The 22,337-nt window shown below is 45.7% G+C and overlaps 13 non-coding genes and 2 pseudogenes across 13 annotated transcripts; all 15 read left to right on the top strand.

Annotated features, from left to right (window-relative positions):
* The first annotated feature begins 487 nt into the window (after window positions 1-487).
* On the top strand, window positions 488-678 carry LOC141241037 (U2 spliceosomal RNA). The gene has a single exon (XR_012305826.1). It is a non-coding gene; the product is annotated as a U2 spliceosomal RNA (small nuclear RNA).
* A 1,121-nt stretch (window positions 679-1,799) lies between these two features.
* Window positions 1,800-1,891, top strand: LOC141241359 (U2 spliceosomal RNA; annotated as a pseudogene).
* A 789-nt stretch (window positions 1,892-2,680) lies between these two features.
* LOC141241329 (U2 spliceosomal RNA) lies at window positions 2,681-2,860 on the top strand (annotated as a pseudogene).
* A 1,120-nt stretch (window positions 2,861-3,980) lies between these two features.
* LOC141241036 (U2 spliceosomal RNA) lies at window positions 3,981-4,171 on the top strand. Its single transcript, XR_012305825.1, has one exon. It is a non-coding gene; the product is annotated as a U2 spliceosomal RNA (small nuclear RNA).
* A 1,119-nt stretch (window positions 4,172-5,290) lies between these two features.
* LOC141241035 (U2 spliceosomal RNA) lies at window positions 5,291-5,481 on the top strand. The gene has a single exon (XR_012305824.1). It is a non-coding gene; the product is annotated as a U2 spliceosomal RNA (small nuclear RNA).
* Window positions 5,482-6,602: 1,121 nt separating this feature from the next.
* On the top strand, window positions 6,603-6,793 carry LOC141241034 (U2 spliceosomal RNA). The gene has a single exon (XR_012305823.1). It is a non-coding gene; the product is annotated as a U2 spliceosomal RNA (small nuclear RNA).
* A 1,122-nt stretch (window positions 6,794-7,915) lies between these two features.
* LOC141241032 (U2 spliceosomal RNA) lies at window positions 7,916-8,106 on the top strand. Its single transcript, XR_012305821.1, has one exon. It is a non-coding gene; the product is annotated as a U2 spliceosomal RNA (small nuclear RNA).
* A 1,116-nt stretch (window positions 8,107-9,222) lies between these two features.
* On the top strand, window positions 9,223-9,413 carry LOC141241281 (U2 spliceosomal RNA). Its single transcript, XR_012306061.1, has one exon. It is a non-coding gene; the product is annotated as a U2 spliceosomal RNA (small nuclear RNA).
* Window positions 9,414-10,534: 1,121 nt separating this feature from the next.
* LOC141241031 (U2 spliceosomal RNA) lies at window positions 10,535-10,725 on the top strand. The gene has a single exon (XR_012305820.1). It is a non-coding gene; the product is annotated as a U2 spliceosomal RNA (small nuclear RNA).
* Window positions 10,726-11,842: 1,117 nt separating this feature from the next.
* Window positions 11,843-12,033, top strand: LOC141241030 (U2 spliceosomal RNA). Its single transcript, XR_012305819.1, has one exon. It is a non-coding gene; the product is annotated as a U2 spliceosomal RNA (small nuclear RNA).
* A 1,121-nt stretch (window positions 12,034-13,154) lies between these two features.
* LOC141241029 (U2 spliceosomal RNA) lies at window positions 13,155-13,345 on the top strand. Its single transcript, XR_012305818.1, has one exon. It is a non-coding gene; the product is annotated as a U2 spliceosomal RNA (small nuclear RNA).
* A 1,121-nt stretch (window positions 13,346-14,466) lies between these two features.
* LOC141241028 (U2 spliceosomal RNA) lies at window positions 14,467-14,657 on the top strand. Its single transcript, XR_012305817.1, has one exon. It is a non-coding gene; the product is annotated as a U2 spliceosomal RNA (small nuclear RNA).
* Window positions 14,658-15,778: 1,121 nt separating this feature from the next.
* On the top strand, window positions 15,779-15,969 carry LOC141241381 (U2 spliceosomal RNA). Its single transcript, XR_012306135.1, has one exon. It is a non-coding gene; the product is annotated as a U2 spliceosomal RNA (small nuclear RNA).
* Window positions 15,970-17,092: 1,123 nt separating this feature from the next.
* On the top strand, window positions 17,093-17,283 carry LOC141241380 (U2 spliceosomal RNA). Its single transcript, XR_012306134.1, has one exon. It is a non-coding gene; the product is annotated as a U2 spliceosomal RNA (small nuclear RNA).
* A 1,122-nt stretch (window positions 17,284-18,405) lies between these two features.
* On the top strand, window positions 18,406-18,596 carry LOC141241379 (U2 spliceosomal RNA). The gene has a single exon (XR_012306133.1). It is a non-coding gene; the product is annotated as a U2 spliceosomal RNA (small nuclear RNA).
* The last annotated feature ends 3,741 nt before the right edge of the window (window positions 18,597-22,337 follow it).

Raw genomic sequence — 22,337 nt, 5'->3', positions numbered from 1 at the left:
TCAGTGACATTCAGCCATCCAGGTATCCCGCCTGCAGTAGACGGAATGTGGCAATGGAACGCTGGCTGCGCGTGTCATAATAGGCTCTGAGCCTTTATATACCTGCGCACAGCAGCAGCCACCTTCAGTCTGCTGCTGGACAGCCAGCAGCAGCAGCAGCAGGAGAGGTAATTAATCAGCAACCCTCCTGCTAAGGGTAGACAGCTGCTCGTTCCACCCCCCCCCCCGCCTTAATTGGTTCTCCTCCCTTCCAACGGTGTTGAGGCGGGTGGGAACAGCCGGGGGTTGAGGGTACTGTGCTAAAAGAGGTGGAGTTATGCAGATCTAAAACGCGTGGATTGCAGCAGCAGCAAACCGAAAAGTGCAGGCATGTGAGGGATCTAGAGGTTGACAGCATGTCTTCTTAACGGGAGTCCAGGTGGCCATCTCCACAAATGGACTTTTCAGAATCCTTGGGTGGCACCGTAGTCGGAAACCAATTCTGGTTATCGCTTCTCGGCCTTTTGGCTAAGATCAAGTGTAGTATCTGTTCTTATCAGTTTAATATCTGATACGTCCCCTATCTGGGGACCATATATTAAATGGATTTTTAGAACAGGGAGATGGAAAAAGAGCTTGCTCTGTCCACTCCACGCATTGACCTGGTATTGCAGTATCTCCAGGACCGGTGCACCCCTTCTTTAATGCAGTTTCTAAAATCAGAAAGAATTGAATTCAATGCTTTTTGTTCATTTTGCTTGTTTGTCGGATTTTGGGATGGACTCTTTGGCTTTGCTTTTCTTCTCCTCATTGGATTTTTCATGTTAAAAGTTGCAGAAGCCAGTTGACAAGCTCATTTTGGTTCAACTTCAGCAACTGTGCATTGCATTGCCATGTAATGTAATGTAATGCAATGCTATCTATCTAGCTCTCCCTCTATACTTCCTTTTGGATAAACAGACATATTAGGCAAGCATTTTGGAGCTTTCACCTAAATAACTACAGGTGGTGAGATAAGCTGCACAATATAATTGACCTTTCAGTATATTGTTGCACACACACCATCTATTTAGCAAATGCCCTTGTTATCAACAGCAGCCTTTTAAACTCACCTGAGCTAACAGGTATGTGAGCTGGTTACTCTGCTGCGCTTAAAATTTCTTTTTTGGTTTGCTACAATGCCTTTTCTGAAACGTTGTCTCCCTCTGCTGGAACACTGACTTCTTTCATTTAATGCCTGCAGACTATAAAAGAGAAACCAACCCAAAAAGTTTGGTTGATTAGTCTGTGGCATTCTTTTAAACTGTTGCTTATGGCGGTCTCTGTGAGCTTCTCAGTGACATTCAGCCATCCAGGTATCCCGCCTGCAGTAGACGGAATGTGGCAATGGAACGCTGGCTGCGCGTGTCATAATAGGCTCTGAGCCTTTATATACCTGCGCACAGCAGCAGCCACCTTCAGTCTGCTGCTGGACAGCCAGCAGCAGCAGCAGCAGGAGAGGTAATTAATCAGCAACCCTCCTGCTAAGGGTAGACAGCTGCTCGTTCCACCCCCCCCCCCGCCTTAATTGGTTCTCCTCCCTTCCAACGGTGTTGAGGCGGGTGGGAACAGCCGGGGGTTGAGGGTACTGTGCTAAAAGAGGTGGAGTTATGCAGATCTAAAACGCGTGGATTGCAGCAGCAGCAAACCGAAAAGTGCAGGCATGTGAGGGATCTAGAGGTTGACAGCATGTCTTCTTAACGGGAGTCCAGGTGGCCATCTCCACAAATGGACTTTTCAGAATCCTTGGGTGGCACCGTAGTCGGAAACCAATTCTGGTTATCGCTTCTCGGCCTTTTGGCTAAGATCAAGTGTAGTATCTTTCGAAAAGGCGGTTTTGGATGTTGGCCGCCCTAGTAGATTGATACATTATGCACACTGGGGTTTAGGCGCTTGTTAGTACGCCAGGTGGCTAATATAGTCATCTGGTGGAAAGCATGGCCCCCCAGGATCGACGCCATTGGGCCGGGGAAGATCGAAAGCCCGAAGTGTGAAGTGCCCCAGGAGTGGTGACCCTGGGGTGCCTTAACTCACTGGGATTGGGAACCCCACTTGAGTTTATGGCACATTTGCACAAGCACTTCAAATTTTCTTTCTTCGCACACACCCTTATTCCGGGCCTTCTGGCCTTAGGATGGGGAATTTTTCAATTCCCGGTCGAAGGTCCGGGCAGTATTATACTGTGAAACCTTCACTATTTATTTAATTTCTTTGTCACTGTGTGTCCACTTATTCACGTGTGTCACGTCCTACTAGGATTTTGTCGGGATGCGGTTCCCTTACGGGTTCCTCTCTTGGCAGGTCTAGGGGGGGAGTGTGTGGCCATCAGGTTCCGCTCCCCCCTGAACCCCCCTGGCTCTCCTCTTTCGGGAGGAGAGCGTTGTTGGCTCCCCTCTTCCGGGAGGGGAGCACAGTCTTTGGCTCCCAGTGCCTTGCTCGAGTGAGAACTCGGGCAGGTGCTGGGGGTAAGATTGGGTCGCCTCTGGCTTCGGCTGGAGGTGGCTTTTTGTCCCTGTTCCTCGCTGTGGCCTTTTGGCTCGGAGGGACGGGGAATGGTTTGGGGGACCCTTCTCCTTTTGGAGAGGGTTTCAAGAAGACCAGCATCCTAGTGCACTTTTTTTGTGGCACTTGTCACTTTTTTAAGCGCACTCGGGTTTTGTACACGAATTCGGGCTTTCGATAGAAAAAATCTGTTCTTATCAGTTTAATATCTGATACGTCCCCTATCTGGGGACCATATATTAAATGGATTTTTAGAACAGGGAGATGGAAAAAGAGCTTGCTCTGTCCACTCCACGCATTGACCTGGTATTGCAGTATCTCCAGGACCGGTGCACCCCTTCTTTAATGCAGTTTCTAAAATCAGAAAGAATTGAATTCAATGCTTTTTGTTCATTTTGCTTGTTTGTCGGATTTTGGGATGGACTCTTTGGCTTTGCTTTTCTTCTCCTCATTGGATTTTTCATGTTAAAAGTTGCAGAAGCCAGATGACAAGCTCATTTTGGTTCAACTTCAGCAACTGTGCATTGCATTGCCATGTAATGTAATGTAATGCAATGCTATCTATCTAGCTCTCCCTCTATACTTCCTTTTGGATAAACAGACATATTAGGCAAGCATTTTGGAGCTTTCACCTAAATAACTACAGGTGGTGAGATAAGCTGCACAATATAATTGACCTTTCAGTATATTGTTGCACACACACCATCTATTTAGCAAATGCCCTTGTTATCAACAGCAGCCTTTTAAACTCACCTGAGCTAACAGGTATGTGAGCTGGTTACTCTGCTGCGCTTAAAATTTCTTTTTTGGTTTGCTACAATGCCTTTTCTGAAACGTTGTCTCCCTCTGCTGGAACACTGACTTCTTTCATTTAATGCCTGCAGACTATAAAAGAGAAACCAACCCAAAAAGTTTGGTTGATTAGTCTGTGGCATTCTTTTAAACTGTTGCTTATGGCGGTCTCTGTGAGCTTCTCAGTGACATTCAGCCATCCAGGTATCCCGCCCGCAGTAGACGGAATGTGGCAATGGAACGCTGGCTGCGCGTGTCATAATAGGCTCTGAGCCTTTATATACCTGCGCACAGCAGCAGCCACCTTCAGTCTGCTGCTGGACAGCCAGCAGCAGCAGCAGCAGGAGAGGTAATTAATCAGCAACCCTCCTGCTAAGGGTAGACAGCTGCTCGTTCCACCCCCCCCCCGCCTTAATTGGTTCTCCTCCCTTCCAACGGTGTTGAGGCGGGTGGGAACAGCCGGGGGTTGAGGGTACTGTGCTAAAAGAGGTGGAGTTATGCAGATCTAAAACGCGTGGATTGCAGCAGCAGCAAGCCGAAAAGTGCAGGCATGTGAGGGATCTAGAGGTTGACAGCATGTCTTCTTAACGGGAGTCCAGGTGGCCATCTCCACAAATGGACTTTTCAGAATCCTTGGGTGGCACCGTAGTCGGAAACCAATTCTGGTTATCGCTTCTCGGCCTTTTGGCTAAGATCAAGTGTAGTATCTGTTCTTATCAGTTTAATATCTGATACGTCCCCTATCTGGGGACCATATATTAAATGGATTTTTAGAACAGGGAGATGGAAAAAGAGCTTGCTCTGTCCACTCCACGCATTGACCTGGTATTGCAGTATCTCCAGGACCGGTGCACCCCTTCTTTAATGCAGTTTCTAAAATCACAAAGAATTGAATTCAATGCTTTTTGTTCATTTTGCTTGTTTGTCGGATTTTGGGATGGACTCTTTGGCTTTGCTTTTCTTCTCCTCATTGGATTTTTCATGTTCAAAGTTGCAGAAGCCAGATGACAAGCTCATTTTGGTTCAACTTCAGCAACTGTGCATTGCATTGCCATGTAATGTAATGTAATGCAATGCTATCTATCTAGCTCTCCCTCTATACTTCCTTTTGGATAAACAGACATATTAGGCAAGCATTTTGGAGCTTTCACCTAAATAACTACAGGTGGTGAGATAAGCTGCACAATATAATTGACCTTTCAGTATATTGTTGCACACACACCATCTATTTAGCAAATGCCCTTGTTATCAACAGCAGCCTTTTAAACTCACCTGAGCTAACAGGTATGTGAGCTGGTTACTCTGCTGCGCTTAAAATTTCTTTTTTGGTTTGCTACAATGCCTTTTCTGAAACGTTGTCTCCCTCTGCTGGAACACTGACTTCTTTCATTTAATGCCTGCAGACTATAAAAGAGAAACCAACCCAAAAAGTTTGGTTGATTAGTCTGTGGCATTCTTTTAAACTGTTGCTTATGGCGGTCTCTGTGAGCTTCTCAGTGACATTCAGCCATCCAGGTATCCCACCTGCAGTAGACGGAATGTGGCAATGGAACGCTGGCTGCGCGTGTCATAATAGGCTCTGAGCCTTTATATACCTGCGCACAGCAGCAGCCACCTTCAGTCTGCTGCTGGACAGCCAGCAGCAGCAGCAGCAGGAGAGGTAATTAATCAGCAACCCTCCTGCTAAGGGTAGACAGCTGCTCGTTCCACCCTCCCCCGCCTTAATTGGTTCTCCTCCCTTCCAACGGTGTTGAGGCGGGTGGGAACAGCCGGGGGTTGAGGGTACTGTGCTAAAAGAGGTGGAGTTATGCAGATCTAAAACGCGTGGATTGCAGCAGCAGCAAGCCGAAAAGTGCAGGCATGTGAGGGATCTAGAGGTTGACAGCATGTCTTCTTAACGGGAGTCCAGGTGGCCATCTCCACAAATGGACTTTTCAGAATCCTTGGGTGGCACCGTAGTCGGAAACCAATTCTGGTTATCGCTTCTCGGCCTTTTGGCTAAGATCAAGTGTAGTATCTGTTCTTATCAGTTTAATATCTGATACGTCCCCTATCTGGGGACCATATATTAAATGGATTTTTAGAACAGGGAGATGGAAAAAGAGCTTGCTCTGTCCACTCCACGCATTGACCTGGTATTGCAGTATCTCCAGGACCGGTGCACCCCTTCTTTAATGCAGTTTCTAAAATCAGAAAGAATTGAATTCAATGCTTTTTGTTCATTTTGCTTGTTTGTCGGATTTTGGGATGGACTCTTTGGCTTTGCTTTTCTTCTCCTCATTGGATTTTTCATGTTAAAAGTTGCAGAAGCCAGATGACAAGCTCATTTTGGTTCAACTTCAGCAACTGTGCATTGCATTGCCATGTAATGTAATGTAATGCAATGCTATCTATCTAGCTCTCCCTCTATACTTCCTTTTGGATAAACAGACATATTAGGCAAGCATTTTGGAGCTTTCACCTAAATAACTACAGGTGGTGAGATAAGCTGCACAATATAATTGACCTTTCAGTATATTGTTGCACACACACCATCTATTTAGCAAATGCCCTTGTTATCAACAGCAGCCTTTTAAACTCACCTGAGCTAACAGGTATGTGAGCTGGTTACTCTGCTGCGCTTAAAATTTCTTTTTTGGTTTGCTACAATGCCTTTTCTGAAACGTTGTCTCCCTCTGCTGGAACACTGACTTCTTTCATTTAATGCCTGCAGACTATAAAAGAGAAACCAACCCAAAAAGTTTGGTTGATTAGTCCGTGGCATTCTTTTAAACTGTTGCTTATGGCGGTCTCTGTGAGCTTCTCAGTGACATTCAGCCATCCAGGTATCCCGCCTGCAGTAGACGGAATGTGGCAATGGAACGCTGGCTGCGCGTGTCATAATAGGCTCTGAGCCTTTATATACCTGCGCACAGCAGCAGCCACCTTCAGTCTGCTGCTGGACAGCCAGCAGCAGCAGCAGCAGGAGAGGTAATTAATCAGCAACCCTCCTGCTAAGGGTAGACAGCTGCTCGTTCCACCCCCCCCCCCGCCTTAATTGGTTCTCCTCCCTTCCAACGGTGTTGAGGCGGGTGGGAACAGCCGGGGGTTGAGGGTACTGTGCTAAAAGAGGTGGAGTTATGCAGATCTAAAACGCGTGGATTGCAGCAGCAGCAAGCCGAAAAGTGCAGGCATGTGAGGGATCTAGAGGTTGACAGCATGTCTTCTTAACGGGAGTCCAGGTGGCCATCTCCACAAATGGACTTTTCAGAATCCTTGGGTGGCACCGTAGTCGGAAACCAATTCTGGTTATCGCTTCTCGGCCTTTTGGCTAAGATCAAGTGTAGTATCTGTTCTTATCAGTTTAATATCTGATACGTCCCCTATCTGGGGACCATATATTAAATGGATTTTTAGAACAGGGAGATGGAAAAAGAGCTTGCTCTGTCCACTCCACGCATTGACCTGGTATTGCAGTATCTCCAGGACCGGTGCACCCCTTCTTTAATGCAGTTTCTAAAATCAGAAAGAATTGAATTCAATGCTTTTTGTTCATTTTGCTTGTTTGTCGGATTTTGGGATGGACTCTTTGGCTTTGCTTTTCTTCTCCTCATTGGATTTTTCATGTTAAAAGTTGCAGAAGCCAGATGACAAGCTCATTTTGGTTCAACTTCAGCAACTGTGCATTGCATTGCCATGTAATGTAATGTAATGCAATGCTATCTATCTAGCTCTCCCTCTATACTTCCTTTTGGATAAACAGACATATTAGGCAAGCATTTTGGAGCTTTCACCTAAATAACTACAGGTGGTGAGATAAGCTGCACAATATAATTGACCTTTCAGTATATTGTTGCACACACACCATCTATTTAGCAAATGCCCTTGTTATCAACAGCAGCCTTTTAAACTCACCTGAGCTAACAGGTATGTGAGCTGGTTACTCTGCTGCGCTTAAAATTTCTTTTTTGGTTTGCTACAATGCCTTTTCTGAAACGTTGTCTCCCTCTGCTGGAACACTGACTTCTTTCATTTAATGCCTGCAGACTATAAAAGAGAAACCAACCCAAAAGGTTTGGTTGATTAGTCTGTGGCATTCTTTTAAACTGTTGCTTATGGCGGTCTCTGTGAGCTTCTCAGTGACATTCAGCCATCCAGGTATCCCGCCTGCAGTAGACGGAATGTGGCAATGGAACGCTGGCTGCGCGTGTCATAATAGGCTCTGAGCCTTTATATACCTGCGCACAGCAGCAGCCACCTTCAGTCTGCTGCTGGACAGCCAGCAGCAGCAGCAGCAGGAGAGGTAATTAATCAGCAACCCTCCTGCTAAGGGTAGACAGCTGCTCGTTCCACCCCCCCCCCCCGCCTTAATTGGTTCTCCTCCCTTCCAACGGTGTTGAGGCGGGTGGGAACAGCCGGGGGCTGAGGGTACTGTGCTAAAAGAGGTGGAGTTATGCAGATCTAAAACGCGTGGATTGCAGCAGCAGCAAGCCGAAAAGTGCAGGCATGTGAGGGATCTAGAGGTTGACAGCATGTCTTCTTAACGGGAGTCCAGGTGGCCATCTCCACAAATGGACTTTTCAGAATCCTTGGGTGGCACCGTAGTCGGAAACCAATTCTGGTTATCGCTTCTCGGCCTTTTGGCTAAGATCAAGTGTAGTATCTGTTCTTATCAGTTTAATATCTGATACGTCCCCTATCTGGGGACCATATATTAAATGGATTTTTAGAACAGGGAGATGGAAAAAGAGCTTGCTCTGTCCACTCCACGCATTGACCTGGTATTGCAGTATCTCCAGGACCGGTGCACCCCTTCTTTAATGCAGTTTCTAAAATCAGAAAGAATTGAATTCAATGCTTTTTGTTCATTTTGCTTGTTTGTCGGATTTTGGGATGGACTCTTTGGCTTTGCTTTTCTTCTCCTCATTGGATTTTTCATGTTAAAAGTTGCAGAAGCCAGATGACAAGCTCATTTTGGTTCAACTTCAGCAACTGTGCATTGCATTGCCATGTAATGTAATGTAATGCAATGCCATCTATCTAGCTCTCCCTCTATACTTCCTTTTGGATAAACAGACATATTAGGCAAGCATTTTGGAGCTTTCACCTAAATAACTACAGGTGGTGAGATAAGCTGCACAATATAATTGACCTTTCAGTATATTGTTGCACACACACCATCTATTTAGCAAATGCCCTTGTTATCAACAGCAGCCTTTTAAACTCACCTGAGCTAACAGGTATGTGAGCTGGTTACTCTGCTGCGCTTAAAATTTCTTTTTTGGTTTGCTACAATGCCTTTTCTGAAACGTTGTCTCCCTCTGCTGGAACACTGACTTCTTTCATTTAATGCCTGCAGACTATAAAAGAGAAACCAACCCAAAAAGTTTGGTTGATTAGTCTGTGGCATTCTTTTAAACTGTTGCTTATGGCGGTCTCTGTGAGCTTCTCAGTGACATTCAGCCATCCAGGTATCCCGCCTGCAGTAGACGGAATGTGGCAATGGAACGCTGGCTGCGCGTGTCATAATAGGCTCTGAGCCTTTATATACCTGCGCACAGCAGCAGCCACCTTCAGTCTGCTGCTGGACAGCCAGCAGCAGCAGCAGCAGGAGAGGTAATTAATCAGCAACCCTCCTGCTAAGGGTAGACAGCTGCTCGTTCCACCCCCCCCCGCCTTAATTGGTTCTCCCTTCCAACGGTGTTGAGGCGGGTGGGAACAGCCGGGGGTTGAGGGTACTGTGCTAAAAGAGGTGGAGTTATGCAGATCTAAAACGCGTGGATTGCAGCAGCAGCAAGCCGAAAAGTGCAGGCATGTGAGGGATCTAGAGGTTGACAGCATGTCTTCTTAACGGGAGTCCAGGTGGCCATCTCCACAAATGGACTTTTCAGAATCCTTGGGTGGCACCGTAGTCGGAAACCAATTCTGGTTATCGCTTCTCGGCCTTTTGGCTAAGATCAAGTGTAGTATCTGCTCTTATCAGTTTAATATCTGATACGTCCCCTATCTGGGGACCATATATTAAATGGATTTTTAGAACAGGGAGATGGAAAAAGAGCTTGCTCTGTCCACTCCACGCATTGACCTGGTATTGCAGTATCTCCAGGACCGGTGCACCCCTTCTTTAATGCAGTTTCTAAAATCAGAAAGAATTGAATTCAATGCTTTTTGTTCATTTTGCTTGTTTGTCGGATTTTGGGATGGACTCTTTGGCTTTGCTTTTCTTCTCCTCATTGGATTTTTCATGTTAAAAGTTGCAGAAGCCAGATGACAAGCTCATTTTGGTTCAACTTCAGCAACTGTGCATTGCATTGCCATGTAATGTAATGTAATGCAATGCTATCTATCTAGCTCTCCCTCTATACTTCCTTTTGGATAAACAGACATATTAGGCAAGCATTTTGGAGCTTTCACCTAAATAACTACAGGTGGTGAGATAAGCTGCACAATATAATTGACCTTTCAGTATATTGTTGCACACACACCATCTATTTAGCAAATGCCCTTGTTATCAACAGCAGCCTTTTAAACTCACCTGAGCTAACAGGTATGTGAGCTGGTTACTCTGCTGCGCTTAAAATTTCTTTTTTGGTTTGCTACAATGCCTTTTCTGAAACGTTGTCTCCCTCTGCTGGAACACTGACTTCTTTCATTTAATGCCTGCAGACTATAAAAGAGAAACCAACCCAAAAAGTTTGGTTGATTAGTCTGTGGCATTCTTTTAAACTGTTGCTTATGGCGGTCTCTGTGAGCTTCTCAGTGACATTCAGCCATCCAGGTATCCCGCCTGCAGTAGACGGAATGTGGCAATGGAACGCTGGCTGAGCGTGTCATAATAGGCTCTGAGCCTTTATATACCTGCGCACAGCAGCAGCCACCTTCAGTCTGCTGCTGGACAGCCAGCAGCAGCAGCAGCAGGAGAGGTAATTAATCAGCAACCCTCCTGCTAAGGGTAGACAGCTGCTCGTTCCACCCCCCCCCCCGCCTTAATTGGTTCTCCTCCCTTCCAACGGTGTTGAGGCGGGTGGGAACAGCCGGGGGTTGAGGGTACTGTGCTAAAAGAGGTGGAGTTATGCAGATCTAAAACGCGTGGATTGCAGCAGCAGCAAGCCGAAAAGTGCAGGCATGTGAGGGATCTAGAGGTTGACAGCATGTCTTCTTAACGGGAGTCCAGGTGGCCATCTCCACAAATGGACTTTTCAGAATCCTTGGGTGGCACCGTAGTCGGAAACCAATTCTGGTTATCGCTTCTCGGCCTTTTGGCTAAGATCAAGTGTAGTATCTGTTCTTATCAGTTTAATATCTGATACGTCCCCTATCTGGGGACCATATATTAAATGGATTTTTAGAACAGGGAGATGGAAAAAGAGCTTGCTCTGTCCACTCCACGCATTGACCTGGTATTGCAGTATCTCCAGGACCGGTGCACCCCTTCTTTAATGCAGTTTCTAAAATCAGAAAGAATTGAATTCAATGCTTTTTGTTCATTTTGCTTGTTTGTCGGATTTTGGGATGGACTCTTTGGCTTTGCTTTTCTTCTCCTCATTGGATTTTTCATGTTAAAAGTTGCAGAAGCCAGATGACAAGCTCATTTTGGTTCAACTTCAGCAACTGTGCATTGCATTGCCATGTAATGTAATGTAATGCAATGCTATCTATCTAGCTCTCCCTCTATACTTCCTTTTGGATAAACAGACATATTAGGCAAGCATTTTGGAGCTTTCACCTAAATAACTACAGGTGGTGAGATAAGCTGCACAATATAATTGACCTTTCAGTATATTGTTGCACACACACCATCTATTTAGCAAATGCCCTTGTTATCAACAGCAGCCTTTTAAACTCACCTGAGCTAACAGGTATGTGAGCTGGTTACTCTGCTGCGCTTAAAATTTCTTTTTTGGTTTGCTACAATGCCTTTTCTGAAACGTTGTCTCCCTCTGCTGGAACACTGACTTCTTTCATTTAATGCCTGCAGACTATAAAAGAGAAACCAACCCAAAAAGTTTGGTTGATTAGTCTGTGGCATTCTTTTAAACTGTTGCTTATGGCGGTCTCTGTGAGCTTCTCAGTGACATTCAGCCATCCAGGTATCCCGCCTGCAGTAGACGGAATGTGGCAATGGAACGCTGGCTGCGCGTGTCATAATAGGCTCTGAGCCTTTATATACCTGCGCACAGCAGCAGCCACCTTCAGTCTGCTGCTGGACAGCCAGCAGCAGCAGCAGGAGAGGTAATTAATCAGCAACCCTCCTGCTAAGGGTAGACAGCTGCTCGTTCCACCCCCCCCCCGCCTTAATTGGTTCTCCTCCCTTCCAACGGTGTTGAGGCGGGTGGGAACAGCCGGGGGTTGAGGGTACTGTGCTAAAAGAGGTGGAGTTATGCAGATCTAAAACGCGTGGATTGCAGCAGCAGCAAGCCGAAAAGTGCAGGCATGTGAGGGATCTAGAGGTTGACAGCATGTCTTCTTAACGGGAGTCCAGGTGGCCATCTCCACAAATGGACTTTTCAGAATCCTTGGGTGGCACCGTAGTCGGAAACCAATTCTGGTTATCGCTTCTCGGCCTTTTGGCTAAGATCAAGTGTAGTATCTGTTCTTATCAGTTTAATATCTGATACGTCCCCTATCTGGGGACCATATATTAAATGGATTTTTAGAACAGGGAGATGGAAAAAGAGCTTGCTCTGTCCACTCCACGCATTGACCTGGTATTGCAGTATCTCCAGGACCGGTGCACCCCTTCTTTAATGCAGTTTCTAAAATCAGAAAGAATTGAATTCAATGCTTTTTGTTCATTTTGCTTGTTTGTCGGATTTTGGGATGGACTCTTTGGCTTTGCTTTTCTTCTCCTCATTGGATTTTTCATGTTAAAAGTTGCAGAAGCCAGATGACAAGCTCATTTTGGTTCAACTTCAGCAACTGTGCATTGCATTGCCATGTAATGTAATGTAATGCAATGCTATCTATCTAGCTCTCCCTCTATACTTCCTTTTGGATAAACAGACATATTAGGCAAGCATTTTGGAGCTTTCACCTAAATAACTACAGGTGGTGAGATAAGCTGCACAATATAATTGACCTTTCAGTATATTGTTGCACACACACCATCTATTTAGCAAATGCCCTTGTTATCAACAGCAGCCTTTTAAACTCACCTGAGCTAACAGGTATGTGAGCTGGTTACTCTGCTGCGCTTAAAATTTCTTTTTTGGTTTGCTACAATGCCTTTTCTGAAACGTTGTCTCCCTCTGCTGGAACACTGACTTCTTTCATTTAATGCCTGCAGACTATAAAAGAGAAACCAACCCAAAAAGTTTGGTTGATTAGTCTGTGGCATTCTTTTAAACTGTTGCTTATGGCGGTCTCTGTGAGCTTCTCAGTGACATTCAGCCATCCAGGTATCCCGCCTGCAGTAGACGGAATGTGGCAATGGAACGCTGGCTGCGCGTGTCATAATAGGCTCTGAGCCTTTATATACCTGCGCACAGCAGCAGCCACCTTCAGTCTGCTGCTGGACAGCCAGCAGAAGCAGCAGCAGGAGAGGTAATTAATCAGCAACCCTCCTGCTAAGGGTAGACAGCTGCTCGTTCCACCCCCCCCCCCGCCTTAATTGGTTCTCCTCCCTTCCAACGGTGTTGAGGCGGGTGGGAACAGCCGGGGGTTGAGGGTACTGTGCTAAAAGAGGTGGAGTTATGCAGATCTAAAACGCGTGGATTGCAGCAGCAGCAAGCCGAAAAGTGCAGGCATGTGAGGGATCTAGAGGTTGACAGCATGTCTTCTTAACGGGAGTCCAGGTGGCCATCTCCACAAATGGACTTTTCAGAATCCTTGGGTGGCACCGTAGTCGGAAACCAATTCTGGTTATCGCTTCTCGGCCTTTTGGCTAAGATCAAGTGTAGTATCTGTTCTTATCAGTTTAATATCTGATACGTCCCCTATCTGGGGACCATATATTAAATGGATTTTTAGAACAGGGAGATGGAAAAAGAGCTTGCTCTGTCCACTCCACGCATTGACCTGGTATTGCAGTATCTCCAGGACCGGTGCACCCCTTCTTTAATGCAGTTTCTAAAATCAGAAAGAATTGAATTCAATGCTTTTTGTTCATTTTGCTTGTTTGTCGGATTTTGGGATGGACTCTTTGGCTTTGCTTTTCTTCTCCTCATTGGATTTTTCATGTTAAAAGTTGCAGAAGCCAGATGACAAGCTCATTTTGGTTCAACTTCAGCAACTGTGCATTGCATTGCCATGTAATGTAATGTAATGCAATGCTATCTATCTAGCTCTCCCTCTATACTTCCTTTTGGATAAACAGACATATTAGGCAAGCATTTTGGAGCTTTCACCTAAATAACTACAGGTGGTGAGATAAGCTGCACAATATAATTGACCTTTCAGTATATTGTTGCACACACACCATCTATTTAGCAAATGCCCTTGTTATCAACAGCAGCCTTTTAAACTCACCTGAGCTAACAGGTATGTGAGCTGGTTACTCTGCTGCGCTTAAAATTTCTTTTTTGGTTTGCTACAATGCCTTTTCTGAAACGTTGTCTCCCTCTGCTGGAACACTGACTTCTTTCATTTAATGCCTGCAGACTATAAAAGAGAAACCAACCCAAAAAGTTTGGTTGATTAGTCTGTGGCATTCTTTTAAACTGTTGCTTATGGCGGTCTCTGTGAGCTTCTCAGTGACATTCAGCCATCCAGGTATCCCGCCTGCAGTAGACGGAATGTGGCAATGGAACGCTGGCTGCGCGTGTCATAATAGGCTCTGAGCCTTTATATACCTGCGCACAGCAGCAGCCACCTTCAGTCTGCTGCTGGACAGCCAGCAGCAGCAGCAGCAGGAGAGGTAATTAATCAGCAACCCTCCTGCTAAGGGTAGACAGCTGCTCGTTCCACCCCCCCCCCCGCCTTAATTGGTTCTCCTCCCTTCCAACGGTGTTGAGGCGGGTGGGAACAGCCGGGGGTTGAGGGTACTGTGCTAAAAGAGGTGGAGTTATGCAGATCTAAAACGCGTGGATTGCAGCAGCAGCAAGCCGAAAAGTGCAGGCATGTGAGGGATCTAGAGGTTGACAGCATGTCTTCTTAACGGGAGTCCAGGTGGCCATCTCCACAAATGGACTTTTCAGAATCCTTGGGTGGCACCGTAGTCGGAAACCAATTCTGGTTATCGCTTCTCGGCCTTTTGGCTAAGATCAAGTGTAGTATCTGTTCTTATCAGTTTAATATCTGATACGTCCCCTATCTGGGGACCATATATTAAATGGATTTTTAGAACAGGGAGATGGAAAAAGAGCTTGCTCTGTCCACTCCACGCATTGACCTGGTATTGCAGTATCTCCAGGACCGGTGCACCCCTTCTTTAATGCAGTTTCTAAAATCAGAAAGAATTGAATTCAATGCTTTTTGTTCATTTTGCTTGTTTGTCGGATTTTGGGATGGACTCTTTGGCTTTGCTTTTCTTCTCCTCATTGGATTTTTCATGTTAAAAGTTGCAGAAGCCAGATGACAAGCTCATTTTGGTTCAACTTCAGCAACTGTGCATTGCATTGCCATGTAATGTAATGTAATGCAATGCTATCTATCTAGCTCTCCCTCTATACTTCCTTTTGGATAAACAGACATATTAGGCAAGCATTTTGGAGCTTTCACCTAAATAACTACAGGTGGTGAGATAAGCTGCACAATATAATTGACCTTTCAGTATATTGTTGCACACACACCATCTATTTAGCAAATGCCCTTGTTATCAACAGCAGCCTTTTAAACTCACCTGAGCTAACAGGTATGTGAGCTGGTTACTCTGCTGCGCTTAAAATTTCTTTTTTGGTTTGCTACAATGCCTTTTCTGAAACGTTGTCTCCCTCTGCTGGAACACTGACTTCTTTCATTTAATGCCTGCAGACTATAAAAGAGAAACCAACCCAAAAAGTTTGGTTGATTAGTCTGTGGCATTCTTTTAAACTGTTGCTTATGGCGGTCTCTGTGAGCTTCTCAGTGACATTCAGCCATCCAGGTATCCCGCCTGCAGTAGACGGAATGTGGCAATGGAACGCTGGCTGCGCGTGTCATAATAGGCTCTGAGCCTTTATATACCTGCGCACAGCAGCAGCCACCTTCAGTCTGCTGCTGGACAGCCAGCAGCAGCAGCAGCAGGAGAGGTAATTAATCAGCAACCCTCCTGCTAAGGGTAGACAGCTGCTCGTTCCACCCCCCCCCCCGCCTTAATTGGTTCTCCTCCCTTCCAACGGTGTTGAGGCGGGTGGGAACAGCCGGGGGTTGAGGGTACTGTGCTAAAAGAGGTGGAGTTATGCAGATCTAAAACGCGTGGATTGCAGCAGCAGCAAGCCGAAAAGTGCAGGCATGTGAGGGATCTAGAGGTTGACAGCATGTCTTCTTAACGGGAGTCCAGGTGGCCATCTCCACAAATGGACTTTTCAGAATCCTTGGGTGGCACCGTAGTCGGAAACCAATTCTGGTTATCGCTTCTCGGCCTTTTGGCTAAGATCAAGTGTAGTATCTGTTCTTATCAGTTTAATATCTGATACGTCCCCTATCTGGGGACCATATATTAAATGGATTTTTAGAACAGGGAGATGGAAAAAGAGCTTGCTCTGTCCACTCCACGCATTGACCTGGTATTGCAGTATCTCCAGGACCGGTGCACCCCTTCTTTAATGCAGTTTCTAAAATCAGAAAGAATTGAATTCAATGCTTTTTGTTCATTTTGCTTGTTTGTCGGATTTTGGGATGGACTCTTTGGCTTTGCTTTTCTTCTCCTCATTGGATTTTTCATGTTAAAAGTTGCAGAAGCCAGATGACAAGCTCATTTTGGTTCAACTTCAGCAACTGTGCATTGCATTGCCATGTAATGTAATGTAATGCAATGCTATCTATCTAGCTCTCCCTCTATACTTCCTTTTGGATAAACAGACATATTAGGCAAGCATTTTGGAGCTTTCACCTAAATAACTACAGGTGGTGAGATAAGCTGCACAATATAATTGACCTTTCAGTATATTGTTGCACACACACCATCTATTTAGCAAATGCCCTTGTTATCAACAGCAGCCTTTTAAACTCACCTGAGCTAACAGGTATGTGAGCTGGTTACTCTGCTGCGCTTAAAATTTCTTTTTTTGGTTTGCTACAATGCCTTTTCTGAAACGTTGTCTCCCTCTGCTGGAACACTGACTTCTTTCATTTAATGCCTGCAGACTATAAAAGAGAAACCAACCCAAAAAGTTTGGTTGATTAGTCTGTGGCATTCTTTTAAACTGTTGCTTATGGCGGTCTCTGTGAGCTTCTCAGTGACATTCAGCCATCCAGGTATCCCGCCTGCAGTAGACGGAATGTGGCAATGGAACGCTGGCTGCGCGTGTCATAATAGGCTCTGAGCCTTTATATACCTGCGCACAGCAGCAGCCACCTTCAGTCTGCTGCTGGACAGCCAGCAGCAGCAGCAGCAGCAGGAGAGGTAATTAATCAGCAACCCTCCTGCTAAGGGTAGACAGCTGCTCGTTCCACCCCCCCCCGCCTTAATTGGTTCTCCTCCCTTCCAACGGTGTTGAGGCGGGTGGGAACAGCCGGGGGTTGAGGGTACTGTGCTAAAAGAGGTGGAGTTATGCAGATCTAAAACGCGTGGATTGCAGCAGCAGCAAGCCGAAAAGTGCAGGCATGTGAGGGATCTAGAGGTTGACAGCATGTCTTCTTAACGGGAGTCCAGGTGGCCATCTCCACAAATGGACTTTTCAGAATCCTTGGGTGGCACCGTAGTCGGAAACCAATTCTGGTTATCGCTTCTCGGCCTTTTGGCTAAGATCAAGTGTAGTATCTGTTCTTATCAGTTTAATATCTGATACGTCCCCTATCTGGGGACCATATATTAAATGGATTTTTAGAACAGGGAGATGGAAAAAGAGCTTGCTCTGTCCACTCCACGCATTGACCTGGTATTGCAGTATCTCCAGGACCGGTGCACCCCTTCTTTAATGCAGTTTCTAAAATCAGAAAGAATTGAATTCAATGCTTTTTGTTCATTTTGCTTGTTTGTCGGATTTTGGGATGGACTCTTTGGCTTTGCTTTTCTTCTCCTCATTGGATTTTTCATGTTAAAAGTTGCAGAAGCCAGATGACAAGCTCATTTTGGTTCAACTTCAGCAACTGTGCATTGCATTGCCATGTAATGTAATGTAATGCAATGCTATCTATCTAGCTCTCCCTCTATACTTCCTTTTGGATAAACAGACATATTAGGCAAGCATTTTGGAGCTTTCACCTAAATAACTACAGGTGGTGAGATAAGCTGCACAATATAATTGACCTTTCAGTATATTGTTGCACACACACCATCTATTTAGCAAATGCCCTTGTTATCAACAGCAGCCTTTTAAACTCACCTGAGCTAACAGGTATGTGAGCTGGTTACTCTGCTGCGCTTAAAATTTCTTTTTTGGTTTGCTACAATGCCTTTTCTGAAACGTTGTCTCCCTCTGCTGGAACACTGACTTCTTTCATTTAATGCCTGCAGACTATAAAAGAGAAACCAACCCAAAAAGTTTGGTTGATTAGTCTGTGGCATTCTTTTAATCTGTTGCTTATGGCGGTCTCTGTGAGCTTCTCAGTGACATTCAGCCATCCAGGTATCCCGCCTGCAGTAGACGGAATGTGGCAATGGAACGCTGGCTGCGTGTGTCATAATAGGCTCTGAGCCTTTATATACCTGCGCACAGCAGCAGCCACCTTCAGCCTGCTGCTGGACAGCCAGCAGCAGCAGCAGCAGCAGGAGAGGTAATTAATCAGCAACCCTCCTGCTAAGGGTAGACAGCTGCTCGTTCCCCCCCCCCCCGCCTTAATTGGTTCTCCTCCCTTCCAACGGTGTTGAGGCGGGTGGGAACAGCCGGGGGTTGAGGGTACTGTGCTAAAAGAGGTGGAGTTATGCAGATCTAAAACGCGTGGATTGCAGCAGCAGCAAGCCGAAAAGTGCAGGCATGTGAGGGATCTAGAGGTTGACAGCATGTCTTCTTAACGGGAGTCCAGGTGGCCATCTCCACAAATGGACTTTTCAGAATCCTTGGGTGGCACCGTAGTCGGAAACCAATTCTGGTTATCGCTTCTCGGCCTTTTGGCTAAGATCAAGTGTAGTATCTGTTCTTATCAGTTTAATATCTGATACGTCCCCTATCTGGGGACCATATATTAAATGGATTTTTAGAACAGGGAGATGGAAAAAGAGCTTGCTCTGTCCACTCCACGCATTGACCTGGTATTGCAGTATCTCCAGGACCGGTGCACCCCTTCTTTAATGCAGTTTCTAAAATCAGAAAGAATTGAATTCAATGCTTTTTGTTCATTTTGCTTGTTTGTCGGATTTTGGGATGGACTCTTTGGCTTTGCTTTTCTTCTCCTCATTGGATTTTTCATGTTAAAAGTTGCAGAAGCCAGATGACAAGCTCATTTTGGTTCAACTTCAGCAACTGTGCATTGCATTGCCATGTAATGTAATGTAATGCAATGCTATCTATCTAGCTCTCCCTCTATACTTCCTTTTGGATAAACAGACATATTAGGCAAGCATTTTGGAGCTTTCACCTAAATAACTACAGGTGGTGAGATAAGCTGCACAATATAATTGACCTTTCAGTATATTGTTGCACACACACCATCTATTTAGCAAATGCCCTTGTTATCAACAGCAGCCTTTTAAACTCACCTGAGCTAACAGGTATGTGAGCTGGTTACTCTGCTGCGCTTAAAATTTCTTTTTTGGTTTGCTACAATGCCTTTTCTGAAACGTTGTCTCCCTCTGCTGGAACACTGACTTCTTTCATTTAATGCCTGCAGACTATAAAAGAGAAACCAACCCAAAAAGTTTGGTTGATTAGTCTTTGGCATTCTTTTAAACTGTTGCTTATGGCGGTCTCTGTGAGCTTCTCAGTGACATTCAGCCATCCAGGTATCCCGCCTGCAGTAGACGGAATGTGGCAATGGAACGCTGGCTGCGCGTGTCATAATAGGCTCTGAGCCTTTATATACCTGCGCACAGCAGCAGCCACCTTCAGTCTGCTGCTGGACAGCCAGCAGCAGCAGCAGCAGGAGACGTAATTAATCAGCAACCCTCCTGCTAAGGGTAGACAGCTGCTCGTTCCACCCCCCCCCCGCCTTAATTGGTTCTCCTCCCTTCCAACGGTGTTGAGGCGGGTGGGAACAGCCGGGGGTTGAGGGTACTGTGCTAAAAGAGGTGGAGTTATGCAGATCTAAAACGCGTGGATTGCAGCAGCAGCAAGCCGAAAAGTGCAGGCATGTGAGGGATCTAGAGGTTGACAGCATGTCTTCTTAACGGGAGTCCAGGTGGCCATCTCCACAAATGGACTTTTCAGAATCCTTGGGTGGCACCGTAGTCGGAAACCAATTCTGGTTATCGCTTCTCGGCCTTTTGGCTGCGATCTAGTGTTGGTTTTACTGGCATTGGTTGTAGTTGGAAGGTGCCTGGGGTACCCCGCCTCTTGGCCTTGGGTTCGGGTCCCACTCTTGTAGTGGGGCTTAGGCCCTTGCTGCTATAAGGAGGTGGGCTTAGTCCCTGGGCAACGGGTTGCGATCCCAGCTGTACAGTCCTAGGATTGTTCAGCGACTCCTTAGTTGCGGAAATCCCCCATTATTGGTTGCGGAAATCCCCGTTTTCCTGTTGCGGAAATCCTTGTTTCACCATGGATTCAGATCCAGGTGAATTTCCGACCTATGCCCGGTTACGGCATACGGTGCGGTTTTACTTCCATGAGGGAGGTAAAGATAACAGAGGTTTACGTTTTATTGTGGATGATCTTCTTGTGAAATTTTTTTCAATCCAGAAATCCGAGATCCTGGCAATCCAAGACTACCCGAAGCGTGGTGTATACGATGTCACATTCACTGAAAAAGGTATCCACCAAGATTTTTGCCGTAAAATGAATGATCCTGATATAATTTACCAGAGAAAGCCAATCTTTAAAGGTGTTAAAATTGTCGAACATGAATTAGATGTGATAAAAACTGTAATTGTTAAAATTTACTCTCCTTATACAAAAGAAAGCGATGTTATTTCATTTTTATCCAATTATTTCAGCAAAGTGGTAAGCCATGGAAAAGTTATGAATGAGTGCGGAGTTTGGGCGTGTAAGTGGAAATTTACGGTGACATGTATTAAGGACCCTTCAAGTCCGGGGGGTATAAGACTTCCCCCAGCACGTTTTAGAATTGGAAACACGAATGGTGACTAGTGTTGAGCGATACCTTCCGATATCGGGAAATATCGGATCGGATTGGATCGGACCGATACCGAAAAAGTATCGGATATCGCCGATTCCGATACCGGAAACCAATGCAAGTCAATGGGACATAAATATCGGAATTAAAATAAACCCTTTCTTTCCTTGTAGGTTATTTCTACATGAAGGAAAACAACTAAGAATAATGTAGAATGTATTGGGGGAGGTGGGGGAGACAATAAAGGCATAGAGGTTTAGCCCAGTCAAATGGAATAGCAGGAATTAATATTTTTTTATTATGTTCTGAGTTACGGAAATATTAACTATGTTAAGTATTTTTATATTTTGTCAGATATTTATGTTTCACTACTTCCATGCTCTTCACCTTCTTTTTTACTTCTCCCACACTTTCTCCTTCATCATCCTCAGCATCTTTTTCATCCACTTCTTCTTCACCTTCTTCTTCTTCACCTTCTTCGTATTATTCTTTTTTTTACATTCTTCATATTCTACTTCTTCATCTTCTTCATATTCTTCTTCTTCATCATATTCTTATTTGTGACAGGCATTCCTGTAGTTGTTATCTATAAAAGGTTGGACATTACACCTTTCGTTCTGCCCGTCACAAAAGATTTACAACAGGATTTGTCCGCGTTCAGTTTGGCCTGCAGCAGCAGGTCTTTTCCAGGGGCACCACGAGGAGGAACGGACTCACCCCCATACACTGCTTAGTCATCTTCTGCTTATAATTTAGATATTATCTTTTGCTCTGATTTTTAGTCTTATGCTTAATGTTCTTCCGCTTTTTGTTCTGCAGCTTCTTGTATTTCTGCTTCTTGGTTTTCTGTCTCTTGTTTTTCTGTATCTTGGTGCTTGTCTTCTCTTCTTTGTCTTCTTGGTCAACTTCTTCAGGGTCATCTTCTTGGTCTTCTTCGGGGTGGTCTTCAGGGTCGTCGTCTTCGGGGGTCCTCGTCTTCGGGGTCCTCGTCTTCTTCGGGTTGGTCTTCTGGGTCCTCGTCTTCGGGGTCCTCGTCTTCTTCGGGGTGGTCTTCAGGGTCCTCGTCTTCTTCGGGGTGGTCTTCAGGGTCCTCGTCTTCAGGGTCATTGTCTTCGGGGTCCTCGTCTTCTTAGGGTTGGTCTTCAGGGTCCTCGTCTTCAGGGTCCTCGTCAGGGAGATCCAGAGTGATTACCAAGAACCATTTCAAAAAGCTTGAACTTGGAAATGTAGCAGAAGGTACAAGAAAGCTGAGGAACTACCGAGGACCAGCTGACGGTACTGGAACCCGGATGGATAGCAGAAGGTACAAGAGCCAATGGAACTACCGAGGACCAGCTGATGTTACTGGAACTCGGTTACTAAGCAGGAGGTACCTGTGCCAGAAAGCACTACCAAGGACCAGCAGACGTTGGTGGAACTTGGATACCGAGAAGGAGGCACCTAATCCAAAGGCACTGCCGAGAACCAGCTGACGGTACTGGAACCCGGATGGGTAGCAGAAGGTACAAGAGCAAATGGAACTACCGAGGACCAGCTGATGTTACTGGAACCCGGATGGGTAGCAGAAGGTACAAGAGCCAATGGAACTACCGAGGACCAGCTGATGTTACTGGAACTCGGTTACTAAGCAGGAGGTACCTGTGCCAGAAAGCACTACCAAGGACCAGCAGACGTTGGTGGAACTTGGATACCGAGAAGGAGGCACCTAATCCAAAGGCACTGCCGAGAACCAGCTGACGGTACTGGAACCCGGATGGGTAGCAGAAGGTACCCATGTAAAAAAAAAGTTCAAGGCCGCG

Source organism: Phyllobates terribilis, unplaced genomic scaffold (assembly GCF_046119375.1).
Source record: "Phyllobates terribilis strain yellow unplaced genomic scaffold, ASM4611937v1 Scaffold_986__1_contigs__length_492241, whole genome shotgun sequence".
Lineage (NCBI taxonomy): Eukaryota > Metazoa > Chordata > Amphibia > Anura > Dendrobatidae > Phyllobates > Phyllobates terribilis.
The sequence above is the reverse complement of the archived record's forward strand: the minus strand, read 5'-3'. Positions and strand labels throughout refer to the sequence as shown.